Here is a 16,177-nt window from a genome sequence, read left to right on the forward strand (position 1 = left end):
GATTACTTCTCGTGCATCCAAATCCTTGAGCCAAAAACTATGCCATTTGTGTCCACCATACCTACCTACTACATGGTATTTCTCTGCCATTCCAAAGTACATTACTTGAGTGCTACCTTTAAAATTCTATTCCTTGTCTTTGCAATATATAGCTCATGGGAAAATAGCCTTAAAAACTATTGTGGTAAAGAATATGTAGCTTATGTATCTTATTTCTTATAAGTTGCTTGTTGAGCGGTAGCCATGTTTCTGGGGACGCCATCAACTTTACACTTTTGTTGAATATCATGTGAGTTGCTATGCATGTTCGTCTTGTCTGAAGTAAGGGCGATTTTCATGATCAAATGGTTTGAGTATGCATATTGTTAGAGAAGAACATTGGGCCGCTAACTAAAGCCATGAATCATGGTGGAAGTTTCAGTTTGGACACTAATCCTCAATCTCTTATGAGAATATTATCTGTTGTTGAAATGTTTATGCATTAAAGAGGAGTCCATTATCTGTTTTCTATGTTGTCCCAGTATGGATGTCCTTGTTGAGATCTATCAAAAACGAGAAATCAAATGCGATCTATCTCCTTGGACCTTTGTACGAAGCGGCATAGAGGTACCCCTTTGTGACACTTGGTTGAAACATATGTTATGCAATGATAATCCGTGTTAATCCAAGCTAATTAGGACAAGGTGCGAGCACTATTGGTATTCTATGCATGAGGCTTGCAACTTATAGGATGTCTTATACATAACACATATGATTTATTACTACCGTTGACAAAATTGTTTCTATGTTTTCAAAATGAAAAGCTCTAGCAAAAAAATAGTAATCCATGCTTCCCTCTGCGAAGGGCCATTCTTTTACTTACTTCTTTCTATCTTAGAAGCAAACACTTGTATCAACTGTGTGCATTGATTCTTACATGTTTACCTATTGCACTTGTTATATTGCTTTATGTTGACAACTATCCATGAGATAAACATGTTGAAGTTGAAAGAAACCGCTGAAACTTATATCTTCCTTTGTGTTGCTTCAAAGCTTTCTACTAAGAATTTATTGCTTTATGAGTTAACTCTTATGCAAGTCTTATTGATGCTTGTCTTGAAAGTACTATTCATGAAAAGTCTTTGCTATATGATTCAGTTGTTTAATCATTGTCTTTACCATTGCTTCGAATCGCTGCATTCATCTCATATGCTTTACAATAGTATTGATCAAGATTATGATAGCATGTCACTTCGAAATTATCCTTGTTATCGTTTACCTACTCGAGGGCGAGTAGGAACTAAGCTTGGGGATGCTTGATACGTCTCAAACGTATCTATATTTTTTTATGTTCCATGCTACTTTTATGATGATACTCACATGTTTTATACACACTTTATGTCATTATTATGCATTTTCCGGCACTAACCTATTGACGAGATGCCGAAGAGCCGATTGTCGTTTTCTCGCTGTTTTTGGTTTCAGAAATCCTACAAAGGAAATATTCTCGGAATTGGACGAAATCAACGCACAGGGTCTTATTTTTCCACGAAGCTTCCAGAAGACCGAAGGGGATACGAAGTGGGGCCACGAGGTGGCTAGACCATAAGGCGGCGCGGCCAGGGAGGGGCCCGCGCCGCCCTATGGTGTGGGCCTCTCGTCAGCCCTCCGACTCTGCCCTTCCACCTACTTATAGCCTTCGTCGCGAAAACCCCAGTACCGAGAGCCACGATACGGAAAACCTTCCAGAGACGCCGCCGCCAATCCCATCTCAGGGGATTCAGGAGATCGCCTCCGGCACCCTGCCGGAGAGGGGAATCATCTCCCGGAGGACTCTTCATCACCATGATCGCCTCCGGATTGATGTGTGAGTAGTTCACCCCTGGACTATGGGTCCATAGCAGTAGCTAGATGGTTGTCTTCTCCTCATTGTGCTATCATGTTAGATCTTGTGAGCTGCCTATCATGATCAAGATCATCTATTTGTAATGCTACATGTTGTGTTTGTTGGGATCCGATGAATATGGAATACTATGTCAAGTTGATTATCAATCTATCATACATGTGTTGTTTATGTTCTTGCATGCTCTCCGTTGCTAGTAGAGGCGCTGGCCAAGTTGATACTTGTAACTCCAAGAGGGAGTATTTATGCTCGATAGTGGGTTCATGCCTCCATTGAATCTGGGGAAGTGACAGAAAGTTCTAAGGTTGTGGATGTGCTGTTGCTACTAGGGATGAAACATCAATGCTTTGTCTAAGGATATTTGTGTTGATTACATTACGCACCATACTTAATGCAATTGTCCGTTGTTTGCAACTTAATACCGGAAGGGGTGCGGATGCTAACCTTGAAGGTGGACTTTTTAGGCATAGATGCATGTCGGATAGCGGTCTATGTACTTTGTCGTAATGCCCTGATTAAACCTCATAGTAGTCATCGTGATATGTATGTGCATTGTTATGCCCTCTCTATTTGTCAATTGCCCAACTGTAATTTGTTCACCCAACATGTTATTTATCTTATGGGAGAGACACCACTAGTGAACTGTGGACCCCGGTCCATTCTTTTACATCTGAAATACAATCTAATGCAATACTTGTTCTTTACTGTTCTTCGCAAACAAACATCATCTTCCACACTATACATTTAATCCTTTGTTTACAGCAAGCCGGTGAGATTGACAACCTCACTGTTACGTTGGGGCAAAGTACTTTGATTGTGTTGTGCAGGTTCCACGTTGGCGCCAGAATCCCTGGTGTTGCGCCGCACTACACTCCGTCACCAACAACCTTCACGTGTTCCTTGACTCCTACTGGTTCGATAACCTTGGTTTCATAGTGAGGGAAAACTCCCTGTTGTACGCATCACACCTTCCTCTTGGGGTTCCCAACGGACGTGTGTCAATTGCACGCCAGCAGAGGGGTGGGAGGCGCGGGAAGGAAGGAGCGACGAGAAAAAAGGCGCGAACCAACGGTTTATGCAAATAGTCGCCGACATGTGGGAGCCCGCCTCACTTTTCGTTGTGTCTGGCGTGCCCGGAGCGTCCCCTGTGGGACGGGGACGGGCTCGGGGCGCCGGACACCCTATCGAGGCGCGCCGGACAAAAATTGGCTTTGGGGGACGCGACTGGAACAATTTTTTTGTCCGGCGCGCCCCAAATTGCTTTGGGGGACACTTTGGGGGACGCGGCTGGAGATGCTCTAATGCCACAAAATTACTAGAGTTCAACTTGAGAGCATCAATCCTAGTTGCTATCACCCCCTCCTTCCCACTCATCACCTCCTCTAGTTCCGCGTCACTTAACCCTAGGCGACACAGGGCGACCGCTCCACTAGCATTGAGCCCTTCCCTTCCCCGTCCCCGTCCCCTGCCCTTCGCCAACACCAAAGGTCCCTCCATGCAAAGCCTGGGTAGCGATGGCGGGGCCTTCTCCCATCACAAACGACGGTTTTCTCCGTGACTCACTTAAGCAAACATTTTTCATTAATATTGTTCGGCCAAAAGGACAATCTTTAAAGATATGGTTAGACGAGTTAACCTAAAATACGATGGCAACACCTACTCGCCGTCGCGACTCGCAGCCGCGTGGCCAATCGGTCATCGGCGTTCGTGACGGCCCGCCACGGTGGGAGCTCCTCCTCCGACGTGCCTCCATGCGGGCGGCGAAGCCCTCGCTGCAGCGCGTGGAGGCGGACGCGTCCTCCAAACGGTGATGTGCCTGCCCCTGGGCTAGAGCGTCATCCCAGTGGGCTCTAGTTGCCGCAGCCTCCACCGCTCTGGCTACGTACCAACTTGACCTAGTAGCAGGCTATCTCCACTCCATCGCCACCATGGCCTCCGCCGCGAATGCAGCCGAGGCGGCCTCCTCCAGCTCCCGGTTTCCCGATCAATCCGCGGTTGCTCCGCCGTCTCGGGCACATCCACTTTCTCACACGCCGCGTGATGGACCGCCGCCTGGACGCCCGCCTAATTGGGAGCGAGCTTTCTCCTCCACCACCAGGGCCTAACGATGTTGGTGTCCCGTGGGACGGTCTCGGCCGTTGTTCGCCTGTCATGCCGACGACCTTGTTGTCGCCTAATGTCTACGCACGCTTCTATTCCTATAGACAGTGTTGGGCCTCCAAGAGCAGAGGTTCGTAGAACAGCAGCAAGTTTCCCTTAAGTGAATCACCCAAGGTTTATCGAACTCAGGGAGGTAGAGGTCAAAGATATCCCTCTCAAGCAACCCTGCAATTAAGATACAAGAAGTCTCTTGTGTCCCCAACACACCTAATACACTTGTCAGATATATAGGTGCACTAGTTCGGCGAAGAGATAGTGAAATACAAGTAATATGGATGATTATAAGTAGCAATTGCAATCTGAAATAAAAATGGCAGCAAGCGAACATGTAGCAGAACTTGTTGGAAATGGTGTTTCAATGCTTAGAAACAAGGCCTAGGGATCATACTTTCACTAGTGGACACTCTCAACAATGATCACATAATTGAATAAATATATGCTACTCTCAAACACTCTCTTGTTGGATAACAAACACCATTCATTGTGTAGGGCTGCAAAAGCAGACCTCAAGCTGGAGTAAACAAGCTCCACAACGTCATAAAGGAATCACACACGATGCGCACACTGTCACCATCACACCGTGGAGAGTGACTCCGGAGTTCATATTAAAGTAACCTCTAGAGTGCATAATAGACAAGAGTAATATCTACATATTCAACTAGATTACAAAGCTCATGATCACATAAAGATCACACCATGGGAGAGAGAGATGAACCACATAGCTACCGGTAGAGCCCTCAGCCTCGGGGGAGAACTACTCCCTCCTCATCATGGGAGACAGCAACGGCGATGAAGATGGCGATGGAGTCGATGGAGATGGCTCCGGGGGCAATTCCCCGTCCCGGCAGGGTGCCGGAACAGAGACTTTTGTCCCCCGAAACTTGTCGTCGATGGCGGCGGCGCTGCGGAACTCTTCGTGGAATATGACTGGATTCTTTAGGGTTTTCGCGTCTGGGGCAATATATAGGCGAAGGGGCAGCGTCGGTGGAGTCCCGAGGGGCCCACCTCACATGGCGGCGCGGCAGAAGGTGGGGCCGCGCCACCCTATGAGGTGGCCAGCTCGTGGCCCCCCCTTCATCTCTCCTTCGGACTCCGTGAAGCTTCTGAAAAAATAGGGACGTGGCCTTTTGTTTCACGCAATTCCGAGAATATTCGCAGAAGTAATTTTTTGGAACCAAAAACAGCAGAAAACAGGAACTGACACTTCGGCATCTTGTTAATAGGTTAGTCCCGGAAAATGCATAAAAACATTATAAAGTGTGAATAAAACATGTAGGTATTATCATAAAACTAGCATGAAACATGAGAAATTATAGATACGTTGGAGACGTATCATCGCCGAAGTCATCGAGGTCGTCGGCGTCAACGTCGTCTTGCAGGGAGACGATGCCCTCGGGCTGGGCCCCAAGACACATAGAGCTTCTTGCAACTCCCGGAGCTGCGCATTCTGGTGTACTAAAAATTAAAATTGTAAAATTTAACTATAAATGGAAGAAAAATATAAACATTTATAATACCAAATACATATAATTTAAAGATATAATTTATAATAATTATAATACAATATGATATTAAGATATTTTAGATAATAATTTAGGTTTTGACTAAATGTAAGTGTGAGATAATCGAGCATCTCATCATCGTCCGTGACATTACTCCACCTGCTCCGAAGCAGCTGCAGCACTCCTTTCCATCGCGTACGACGCCGGCCGGCGCACGTCCCTAGAACGGTCGCCTCGGGACGGAGCAAAGCGAATAAATCAAATCCTCATCGGCGATGCCATGCACCCAATCAGGCTATCACTCACCATATATTAACCCCCGTCGATTACTTCGTATACTCCACCCTTCCTAGTACTCCAAGATGGACAAGAGCAAGATGATCGTCAAGGCGGAGCCGCCCCAGCAGCAGCAGCATCACGGCGGGAGCAGTTCCGCCAGCGATGCGGCGATCACCATCACCGTCGACCCGGACGTGCTCGACTGCCCCATCTGCTACCACCCGCTCCAGCCTCCGGTGTACCAGTGCGCGGCCGGGCACGTTGTCTGCGCGTCCTGCCGCGACAGGCTCCAGGACAGGAGCAAGTGCTAGGTCTGCGCCGTCGCCACTGAGTACGGCCGCTGCTACGCCGTCGAGCGCATCCTGCGGTCCGTCCGCGCCCCCTGCCCCAACGCCGCGCACGGCTGCAGCGTCCAGATGCTGCTCCACAAGCGGGAGGGGCACGCTATGGAGTGCGCGCACAGGCACGGCTCCGCGCCGAGGGTCGAAGCCGGATCACCATCGGCAACCACCGTTCTCGTGCGCCACGGTCTCGCCACCGTCACCATCAGCATCGCTGGCGATGGCGGCGAAACGGAAGTCGTTCCTAGCAAGAAAGAAAAGGTAAGGCACATCAAACAACCTTAATTTCTAACTTTGCTGGAAGAATCTTGCAGTGTTATTTACTTAGGTCAATATTCTTCTTGGTTTTTTTTACAGAAGCCGGCCGCACAGATGATGCGGATGGGTCCATGCGGCGGCGGAGGCGGCGACGCCGTGAAGATGGACATGGGCGGGATCAACCGCATTGTCATGGTCGTCGTCCGCCACTGCAACGCCGTGGACGCGATGGCCGTCGTTTACGAGCGGGACGGCCTCGAGGAGCGGACCGGCCTGTGGGGTGGGCAAGGCGGCAAGCGCTCTGAGGTATGCTTACCCATCGCCATTTCTCCACGATCGGAGCTCGAGATTGGATGACTTGAGTCGTGACAACGATGGACCTTCTTTTCTGTTCTTGGCATGCAGTTCCGATTGCAGCCGGACGAGTACCTGACGAGCGTGGAAGGCCACTACGGGCAGTTCAAGGGCAAGTTCGTCATCAGGTCGCTCAAGTTCGTCGGTAACACTCGTTCGTACGGGCCGTACGGGAAGGAGGACGGCGTGCCGTTCGCGCTCCCCGCCGCCGGGGGTGGCAAGATAATCGGCTTCCACGCGCGCTCCGGCGTCTTCCTCGACGCGATTGGCACCTACGTCAAGATCGACGACTAAAAAGATGGCACCGTTTATAATCCTGCTGCATGCGGCGAATCAACATATCCGGGCCGTGCTGGGATGAGATTAAGTTTGTACTACTCTGAAGCAAATAGTGCTGAAGTTTCTATGTTGGTAACCTTGAAAAATTCACATGTGTGCCTTCGATCGCTTCGTAACTATTTTGATCCCTCAACTATCATAGTATTGGAAACTGTTGTATGCCCGTGTTAACACGAAGCTTGATTTTTTTCGCAAAAAAAAAAAAAAACACGAAGCTTGATTTGTCGCACCAATTAGCTTTGTTCAAGAAAAATAGAAAATCTTCTACCTCCTCCCACTATAAAAGAATGTTCTTAGATTTGGGTCTGGATCCAAATCTATAGTGTATACATATATATAAATCTAATTAGATCATTTTATGGATGGATGGAGTATTTCTGTAACTTTTTTGCTAATAAAAAATGATCAAACAAATTTGTTTTATTTGTATAGGCTGAAATACAATTTTTCTTTAATAAAACTTGTGTCATACATAATAGAAGCCTAGATGTAGTTGTATACCACCCTGTCCACAAATAAGTGTACAGCTAGCTATTATCATAAGTCATGATTTTCAATATTTGACCAACTTCGGATAAAAAAAGTAGAAACAATGACATTACTGTTATGAAACTACACTAGAAATTTTCTGATTTAGTGCCATATTAAATTTGTATATTATGAAACTATATTTTAATCGAATCAATTGGATGAAATTTTCATGTATTTCAAGTGGATAATCTAACATTGACATTGCTGTTATGATTTTGATCTAACATTGATACAAATAAGTGTTCAAAGTCACTGACATATCCATTGTCTTTTTCGGACACTAAAATTCGGTTGGATCAAAACAACTTTCCTTCTTAAAACTAGGGAGCCCTCTGTGTCTGTATGAATATATGACATAATAAATAAATAATAATTTAGTATCATAAATATCGTTACGTTTTTTTGTAAAGCTAGTCAAACTTTAAATAATTTAACTTAAGAGAAGTGCTACGTCTATATTTATTTGGGGGGGGGGGGGATATTTTATTTTGAGGATTTCAGAAATAAAAAAACATGGATACAATTTTATGGAAAAAAGGAGCTCCAGTGTGCTCGGTATCACATGTTGATACATGTATGTCATTGTTTTGCTAATATTGCATCCTGAGAAACAACACAAAAAAAGAAAAATAACTACATAATTTTGTTTTCGGTAATATTGCTTCTATGAATTGTGCCACCCTTCCTTGTCTTTCTAGAGTAAATTGCAAAAAACCACCATATTTGAGTGTAGAGCTTCAAAGACTCACCATGATTTGAATTTTACCAAAACGCAACCATAATTCAGTAATATTGTAAAAATAGCAAATAAATTCGAGTATCAATGCCCAACAATATTGGAAATTAAAAAAAAGTTAGTTACGATTGGAAATAAACTTTTTGCATCTTCAACAATAATTTGAAGGCTAAGAAACATGTCTTCTACACATTTGTATTTACAATATATAGATGGTGACTATATAACTTACTATTTTTCCTTCAAAAAAAACTCTCTGTTTTCCATATCATTTTATGAATTGTTTTTTGATCAATTCTGACACACTAAAGGCAATATCTTTTTAAAAAAATCGGCTATAGGTGATGACCTCACATTTGCAAGGGCCCATGTGCTAGTCATGTCTTAATTACCTATGTGACTGTGTTTGCACATCGACCATTGTGTCCTCATGGTCACTCATTGAGCTCCATTATTGGATTTCCAGATTCAATAAAAAAAGAACAAAAACTACACTCAACTGAAGAGCATTATGGATTACGCCATCTTCATGTACAAAAGTTCCGGAGGAGACATGCTAAAGAAAAGTTATAGTAGAACTAAGAGGGTAATCTTCAAATTCACGACCAACTTTCCTTGCATGCAGGACACATCAACTAGTCCTTTCATGGGGTGAATCTATGGATGATGTTCTAGATGCTGATTGCAAAGATGAGTTGACACACATCACGAAAAAGATTGTGAATATCATCAGCGACGCGATCGACCCAGAAGGGATGTTCCGTGCCGACCCCGAATCTCCGGCTCAGGTGAAGAATCGCTTAGAGCAACCGGGTGACCCATGGCCGTTCAAGACAATTGACGGTTGTCACCCATTATCGGTGTGTGCGTGTGTGCGTGTGTTGTTCGGCATTCTTTGTATGTTGTCGGTGCTCTCAGTTAAAAACAATATCATCATGATGTGTACGTTGTTGACGTTTTGAGTGGACTTTCCAAGCTATATATCATCTAGTTCTTTCGTTATACTTTTTGTAAATGCTATATTACCAATATAACATACTTCTGTATCGATTACATGGCGAAAAACACTGCAGAGACAACAAATTTGGTTGTCCCGTCTAATATTTACGGTCGGCATATCTCACTACTGGCGGTGTGAAAATCATAAGACACAAATATACCTTATCGGCAGAGTAAAATTCACATACACCGATGGTATTACCGGTGTGTGTGAATTTGGCCGTTTTTCCAGCCCCCAATAGTCATATTTCCGGGCCCCTATTTATACATCTCTCCCACCTTCGTTCACACTAGCTCTTGCATCTATTCTATCTCCTCTATTGTTGACCTTGAAGAGCTTGACCCCTCCACTATTTCTTGCATCTTTTTGCAGGAAAGGAGAGAGGAGATCTAGATCTAGTGCTCCACCAAGTGAACCCCCCTCCTAGTGAGGGGATCTTGCTAGATCTAGATCTTGGAGTAGTTTGGTGTTCCTCCTCCTATTTGTTCTCCCCCCTTATTCCCCCAATAGCTTTTGTGGCTTTGTTGGAATTTGGGAGAGAAGAACTTGGGCATCTTAGTGGTGTTCTTAGCCATTGCATTTGGTGCATCGGTTTGGGTTCTCTTCGGGGTTTTTCGGTCTCGTAGAGGGATTATTGTCCTTAGTGGTGTTGTTGCCTTCGTGGATTTGTCGTCTTTGTGGCGTGGTAGACTTTGTGGCCTTGTTGCCTTTTGCGGTGTGGTAGCCTTTGTGGCCTTGTTGTCTGTAACATCCCAAATTTTAAAACAAAGAGAAAATGAATTTCCCTATTTCCAAAATTTAGAGCTAACAAAAAGTTTATTTAATTTCCATGTGTTGCATAATATGGATGCATGATTATATGACTTTGCCATGCCTTGTAATTTGAATTGCTTGACATCATCTCTAAACCCTAACCATGATCCATTGAGATCAAATAGGGAAGAAAATAAGAAAATTGCAAAAGCCTCACATATGTGGGTATATGGCCAAATTGCAAATTTGAGCCTAAGCCCTACTCCTTTGTTTGAAATGATGAAACACAATCCTAAACTCAAATAATACATAAGAACACAACACCACACCTTTTGGGTTCAAAGGAAGTCAAAGGAAAAGAAATGAGAAAAATCCAAATCAACACATACATGTGCTTATGGCCATTTTTGTCAAATCACAACCTAGGCCAATTTGGCTTGTGCCATTGTTTGTAGAATGTTACTAAACACTTAAGAACACTTTTTGAATCAAATAAACTCAAATCAAATCAAATTTGAATTCAAATTATGCTCACATGAGATAATGGTCAAATCTGCAATTTTAATCATGACACCTACTTTGAGCCTCTGTATTAAGAGATTTTTAAACTAAACCACCTCAACTCTTTGCACCTCATCCAAGAACTCATCAAGGTGAACAACTTTGGTCAAGATCATCCATGCAAACTCTTTCTAGATTTAAAGTTATGCTCAAGCAAAGTTGGCATACCAAATCAGATTCAAGATTGTACCATATTTGATTTTTTGCAAACCAACTCCATTTTGCACCCCACCACCACCATTGTGTCTCATTTATTATTTGAATCACTCCCACCAAAAAGAATTTCAAAATTCAAAATTTCTTTTCTTTCGGCCATTACATCAAACACTTGGCAGGCATCAAATCACTTTGTCCATACACTCTATTACCCATCAGATTCTTGACCAAACCAGCCCAACTCTGCTCATCATTGACCTCTCCTTACACAACTGGATCAAAGCAAAGCAAAAGTACCACAATACAAGGAGTGACATGATCAAAAACAAGTCCATGCCGGCCATCATGGCACTCACCATGCCAAACCCCTCTCCAACCCTCTCTGGTCATGCTCACCTTGTCTACTGGCTCGCCCTCACTCCCCTACACCTGCCTGTACCATCCCTGGTCAAAGACGAGCATGCCAACGCACAGAACGTGACGCGCCCAAACGTGCCAGGGCATGCCAGAGCGTGCACGACCCAGCCCCTGGACAAGCCGGTGCACGATCTCTCCCCGTCGATGCTGACCTACCCCAGCCCTCTCCTCTCTCACCCAGCGCCGCCACGGTACCAGCTACCTACTAGACAACTCCAATCGGATGCTGGCGCCCTGTAGACGACGAGCTCATCAACGACGTCCGCCTCTGTCTCGCCGGACGATGACGTCGCCCGAACGCTACCGTGCACCATTTTCCGCGCCCTGACGCTCCCCGGGACCGCCTCGACGTCGCCTACAGTGCTATGATGTCCCCGACGCCCCTCCGTCACCGTAGCGTCGCATCCATCGTCGACATGGCCGCACCCCTCGGCACCCCTCGCCAGCTATAAAATGAGCACACCCTGGGACGATTTCTTCACACCAACGTGCTCTCCTCTTTTCATTTTCTCTCCTCAAACCCTCTTCCAACCACATTGTCGCCGGTAGCCGCTCAATTGCACGCTGGAGTCCGCGGAACCGCCGCAGATCAAGCTAACGAATTCGGCCACCTCAAGCGCTCCCACGACCACCACTGACCTCGTCGTCGACTCCTCGTTCGTCTGCGACCCTCCTCGATCCTCGCCGGAGCTCCGGTAAGCCGCCGACCCCCTATGCTCGCCGCGGCCAGGGAAGGATCTCGTCGATGACGACGATGAACCTGTGCCGTTGGATTGACCTCTAATCGTGTGTGCCACGTTGCGAGGTACCGATTCGGGTTTTAAGAGGGACTGACGAGTAGGCCCCACCTTGTAAGGCGGCCCGCGTGCAACGTGCGCATAGCTGGGCTGGCCCAACTTGTTTCTCCTCTTCTGGCCCATTCTTTTTCCCGCCTAAGCCCACCATTTCAAATTTGAATATTTCGATTTAATTCATTTTCATCTCAGATGCTATGTTCAAAATGACATAGAATAAAATCTACTGAACCAAATTTGATAAATTTTATATATTTGGAAAGATTCTGAAAAGATCTATCAAACTACACTAGTCTCAACCCTAGATTCATTGTAGAATTTATGTGATAAAAATAACAAGGCAGTAGGTTTTCAAACTTCAAACTTTTATTAAAAATCAACCATGAATGATTTTGAGTTGCTCCCAACTCTCAAAAATCACATTTCATAGTGTCCAATTGATTATGTAAAAATATAACATGGTTGCTTCATATGATCATGGGCTAGAGAAAAATAGTGGCTATGTGGCTATTTCTAGTCCATTTAAATTATCCCAAAAATATTTATTAAATCATATGGGAGATATTCTCTCATTTAAATCTTGTCTCAAGTAACTCAACATGAGGTAGTGACCTTGGTCTATATAATCTCATATTGAATTATTTGGTGACATTAAATCACTACTATGTTAGTATTAAATTGCATGAGGTGTAGCACCTCATTTAAATCATTTCCCCAAATGATGATTATGAAGTGTTGACCTTGGTCAACATGGGTTCATACATTATTATTTGAGGAACTTAAATCTTAACAAGATTCAATGAGAGGAAATTATTTCTCCAAGAACTAAAGAGAAGCCCTAATCAATATTTGTAATGAGAGGAAATTATTTTTCTTAAGTAGAAAACAAATCAACCAACATGATAGTAAGGTTGTGATGCTAGATTAGCTTGTGTGAACCTTGTGTGTGCTTAGTCTAGCTCTTAAGCTTTGATTGGTGATTGTTACCTCGTATCCGTTTTTAGATGCTAGTACCGAGGAGTACCTGGAGGAGGAGGTCTACTTCTAGGAAGAACAAGACCACTTTGATCAATACACCACTGAAGGCAAGCTAATATTCTTGCAAGCTACCCTAATGCAAGGCCCTACAAGAGCAAGGCCCCATTACATATTACTTTATGCTTAATGATCCTATCCCAAGTTTTTACCTTACAAGTTTTTGACTTTGGTTTATCAAAGTTTACTTTTTGATTCATGATTCACTTGGTCTAGCTATGGAGTAGTACAAGAGCATCACACTTAGCATAGAAAGCTATAAGCTAGTTAGAACCCCTCATGACTAGTTGCTAGTGCTAACAAATAAAATTGACTACTCTAGATGGGAACATGTGAAATAAAATGACTTTGAAAACCTTCGAATGATGAGTCATTCTATTGAAAGATTTTGAAGGTGAATGTGACTTATGAATGACATGGTGAACTTTACAAAAACTGATGGTTGGGTTCGGATGCGATACCATTCCAATTTTTGAGTACCCCCACAATACCTGATTATGGGTAGGACTTAACTGGAAGTTTATGTGTCTTAGTATGGGTTCCCTCTAAACAAGCGTCATAGGGGTTATGCTGAGGCTGCCTCCGTTGAAAGTGAAATGATGTGAAATGACGTGAAATGAGGTGAATGTCCGGCCCAAGCCCTGTGCAGTTCCCAGGCTGACGGTTTGTCTTCACTGGGAGGCCAAGCTCATGGGGAGAGGTGCCTATACTAGGATATGTAAGTGAAATGTTATGGTTGATGATCCGCATACTGAGTATGATTATTCAGGGCTATCCCTGACGGATGAAATCAAATGTTGTGGCACAAGTGTACAACCTCTGCAGAGTGTAAAACTATTCGATTAGCCGCGTCCACGGTTATGGACGGTTGGAAAGGCCATACTGTTCCGTCATCTGACCAATTTTCAAAAATATGACATGTGAAGGGTGACTTGTGATTTGAACTTGAAAGGTGAATTTGAATTGATCACAACAGAGTTGTGGGAATGACACTAATGTTCCCACTTGAGTAAGTTAGGCAAATGAAGAGTCTTTTATTACTAAAGTGCTTATGAAATTAAACTGGCTTTATGCAAATGAACCTAGAGCTTAGCACCCCCTTACTATAGTTGATAGTGCTTACATTAGTATTAGTTTGCGAGTACTTTAAAGTACTCATGGCTTTGTCACTGGCTATTCAAATGGCCAGACTGTGAAGAGGAGAACCAGTACCATGAAGATGGACATCAGGACGTCTACGATAACTAGGACTACTCCTGACGTCAACTGCTACTACGTTTCTTCCGCTGCATGTTTTGTAATTGATCAATAGATCAACTATGTTGTAAGACTGGATCATGTGATCCTCTATTTGTAAGACGAATATGGTTTGTAATGAATGATGTGTTGTGATATCAATCTATTATGTCTCGCAAAAAAAATATTCCTGGGATTGCGATGTATGGCATAATAGGCATCTGGACTTAAAAATCCGGGTGTTGACATTGTCTTTGTGGTGTGGTAGCCTTTGTGGCCTTGTTACCTTTGTGGTGTGGTAGCCTTTGTGGCGTTGTTGTTTGTGGAGTGTGGTAGCCTCTGTGGTTTTGGAGCCGGTTGTGGCGCGTTGGGGTATTTGTGGCCTTGTTGCCGGTGTGGCGTGCTGTAGCCCTTTTTGGCCTTGTACTTGAGAGCCTCCGTGTTGTGGAGTTGCCTCAAGCTTGATACTTAGGTGTTTACCCCAAGCTTGTACGGGTTCGGTGAGCACCCTCAAGCGTCCCTTAGTGGATCGAGGATTTCTCTTTGATGGAAAGGCTCGAGGAGAATACGGTGGTCCTAGCGGCTTATTGGAGTGCCTCGTGCCTCCACACCACTCCAACGGAGACGTAGCACGAAAAGTTCGGGAGGATTCTGAAGCTCTTCCCGGCACCCTGCCGGAGAGGGAGATCATCACCGGAGGCCCCTACATCGCCATGCCCGCCTCCAAAATGATGCGTGAGTAGTTCATTCCTGGACTACGGGTCCATAGTAGTAGCTAGATGGTTGTCTTCTCCAATTTGTGCCTCATGTTTAGATCTTGTGAGCTGCCTATCATGATCAAGATCATCCTTATGTAATGCTACATGTTGTGTTTGCTAGGATCCGCTGAGTATTGAATACTATGTTGAGATCAATTATATACTTGTCATGTGTTATTTGTGAGCTTGCATGGTCTCCGTTGCTAGTAGATACTCTGACCAAGTAAATGCTTGTGACTCCAAGATGCAGTATTTATGCTCGATAGTTTGTTCATACCTCTAGTTTTCTGGAAGAGTGACAATAACTTCTAAGATTGTAGATGTGATTTTGCTACTAGGGAGAAAACAACAATGTTTTATCCAAGGGTAATTCTATTTTTTACTTTACACACATTGCTTAATGCGATATTCTGTTGCTTGCAACTTAATACTGGAAGGGGTTCGGATGATAATCGGAAGGTGGATTATTAGTCATAGACACAGTTGGATTAGGGTCTATGTATTATGTTGTAATGCCCAAACGAATTTCATAGTAATCATCTTGTCGTATATGGTCTTTATTCTGTCAATTGCCCAACTGTAATTTAGTCACCCAGCATGTTATTTATCTTAATGGAGAGACACCTCTAGTAACTGTGGACCCCGGTCCTTACTTTTATACTGCAAATACATGTTCTTGTTATTGCCAACTCCCACGGCAACAACTCTGTTTCTAGCATTCATACACTCCTTTTTAATTCCACTACAAACAATCATCATCTTTCCACAATATACGTCTAATCCTTTGTGTTCAGTAAAGCCAGTGAGATTGACAACTGATGGCGTGTAAGACACACGTCCGTTGGGAACCCCAAGAGGATGGTGTGATGTGTACAGCGACAAGTTTTCCCTCAGTAAGAAACCAAGGTTATCGAATCAGTAGGAGTCTGTTATCATCAGATTTTAACCAAGTCTGGAGTTGGGCCTTGATTAAATGGGCTTAGAGAATATGCACGGAAAATATTCCTGAACCGGCCTTGTATAAGGAGTTTGGGCTAGATTGCCCGTGTATCTGTAAATTATAGTAGGATATGTGTCGGTTAGAA

The 16,177-nt window shown here is 44.2% G+C and overlaps 1 pseudogene; it reads left to right on the forward strand.

Moving 5' to 3' along the window:
* Positions 1-5,906: 5,906 nt before the first annotated feature.
* On the forward strand, positions 5,907-7,070 carry LOC124664248 (annotated as a pseudogene).
* Positions 7,071-16,177: the final 9,107 nt, after the last annotated feature.

Source organism: Lolium rigidum, chromosome 6, assembly GCF_022539505.1.
Source record: "Lolium rigidum isolate FL_2022 chromosome 6, APGP_CSIRO_Lrig_0.1, whole genome shotgun sequence".
Taxonomy (NCBI): Eukaryota; Viridiplantae; Streptophyta; class Magnoliopsida; order Poales; family Poaceae; genus Lolium; species Lolium rigidum.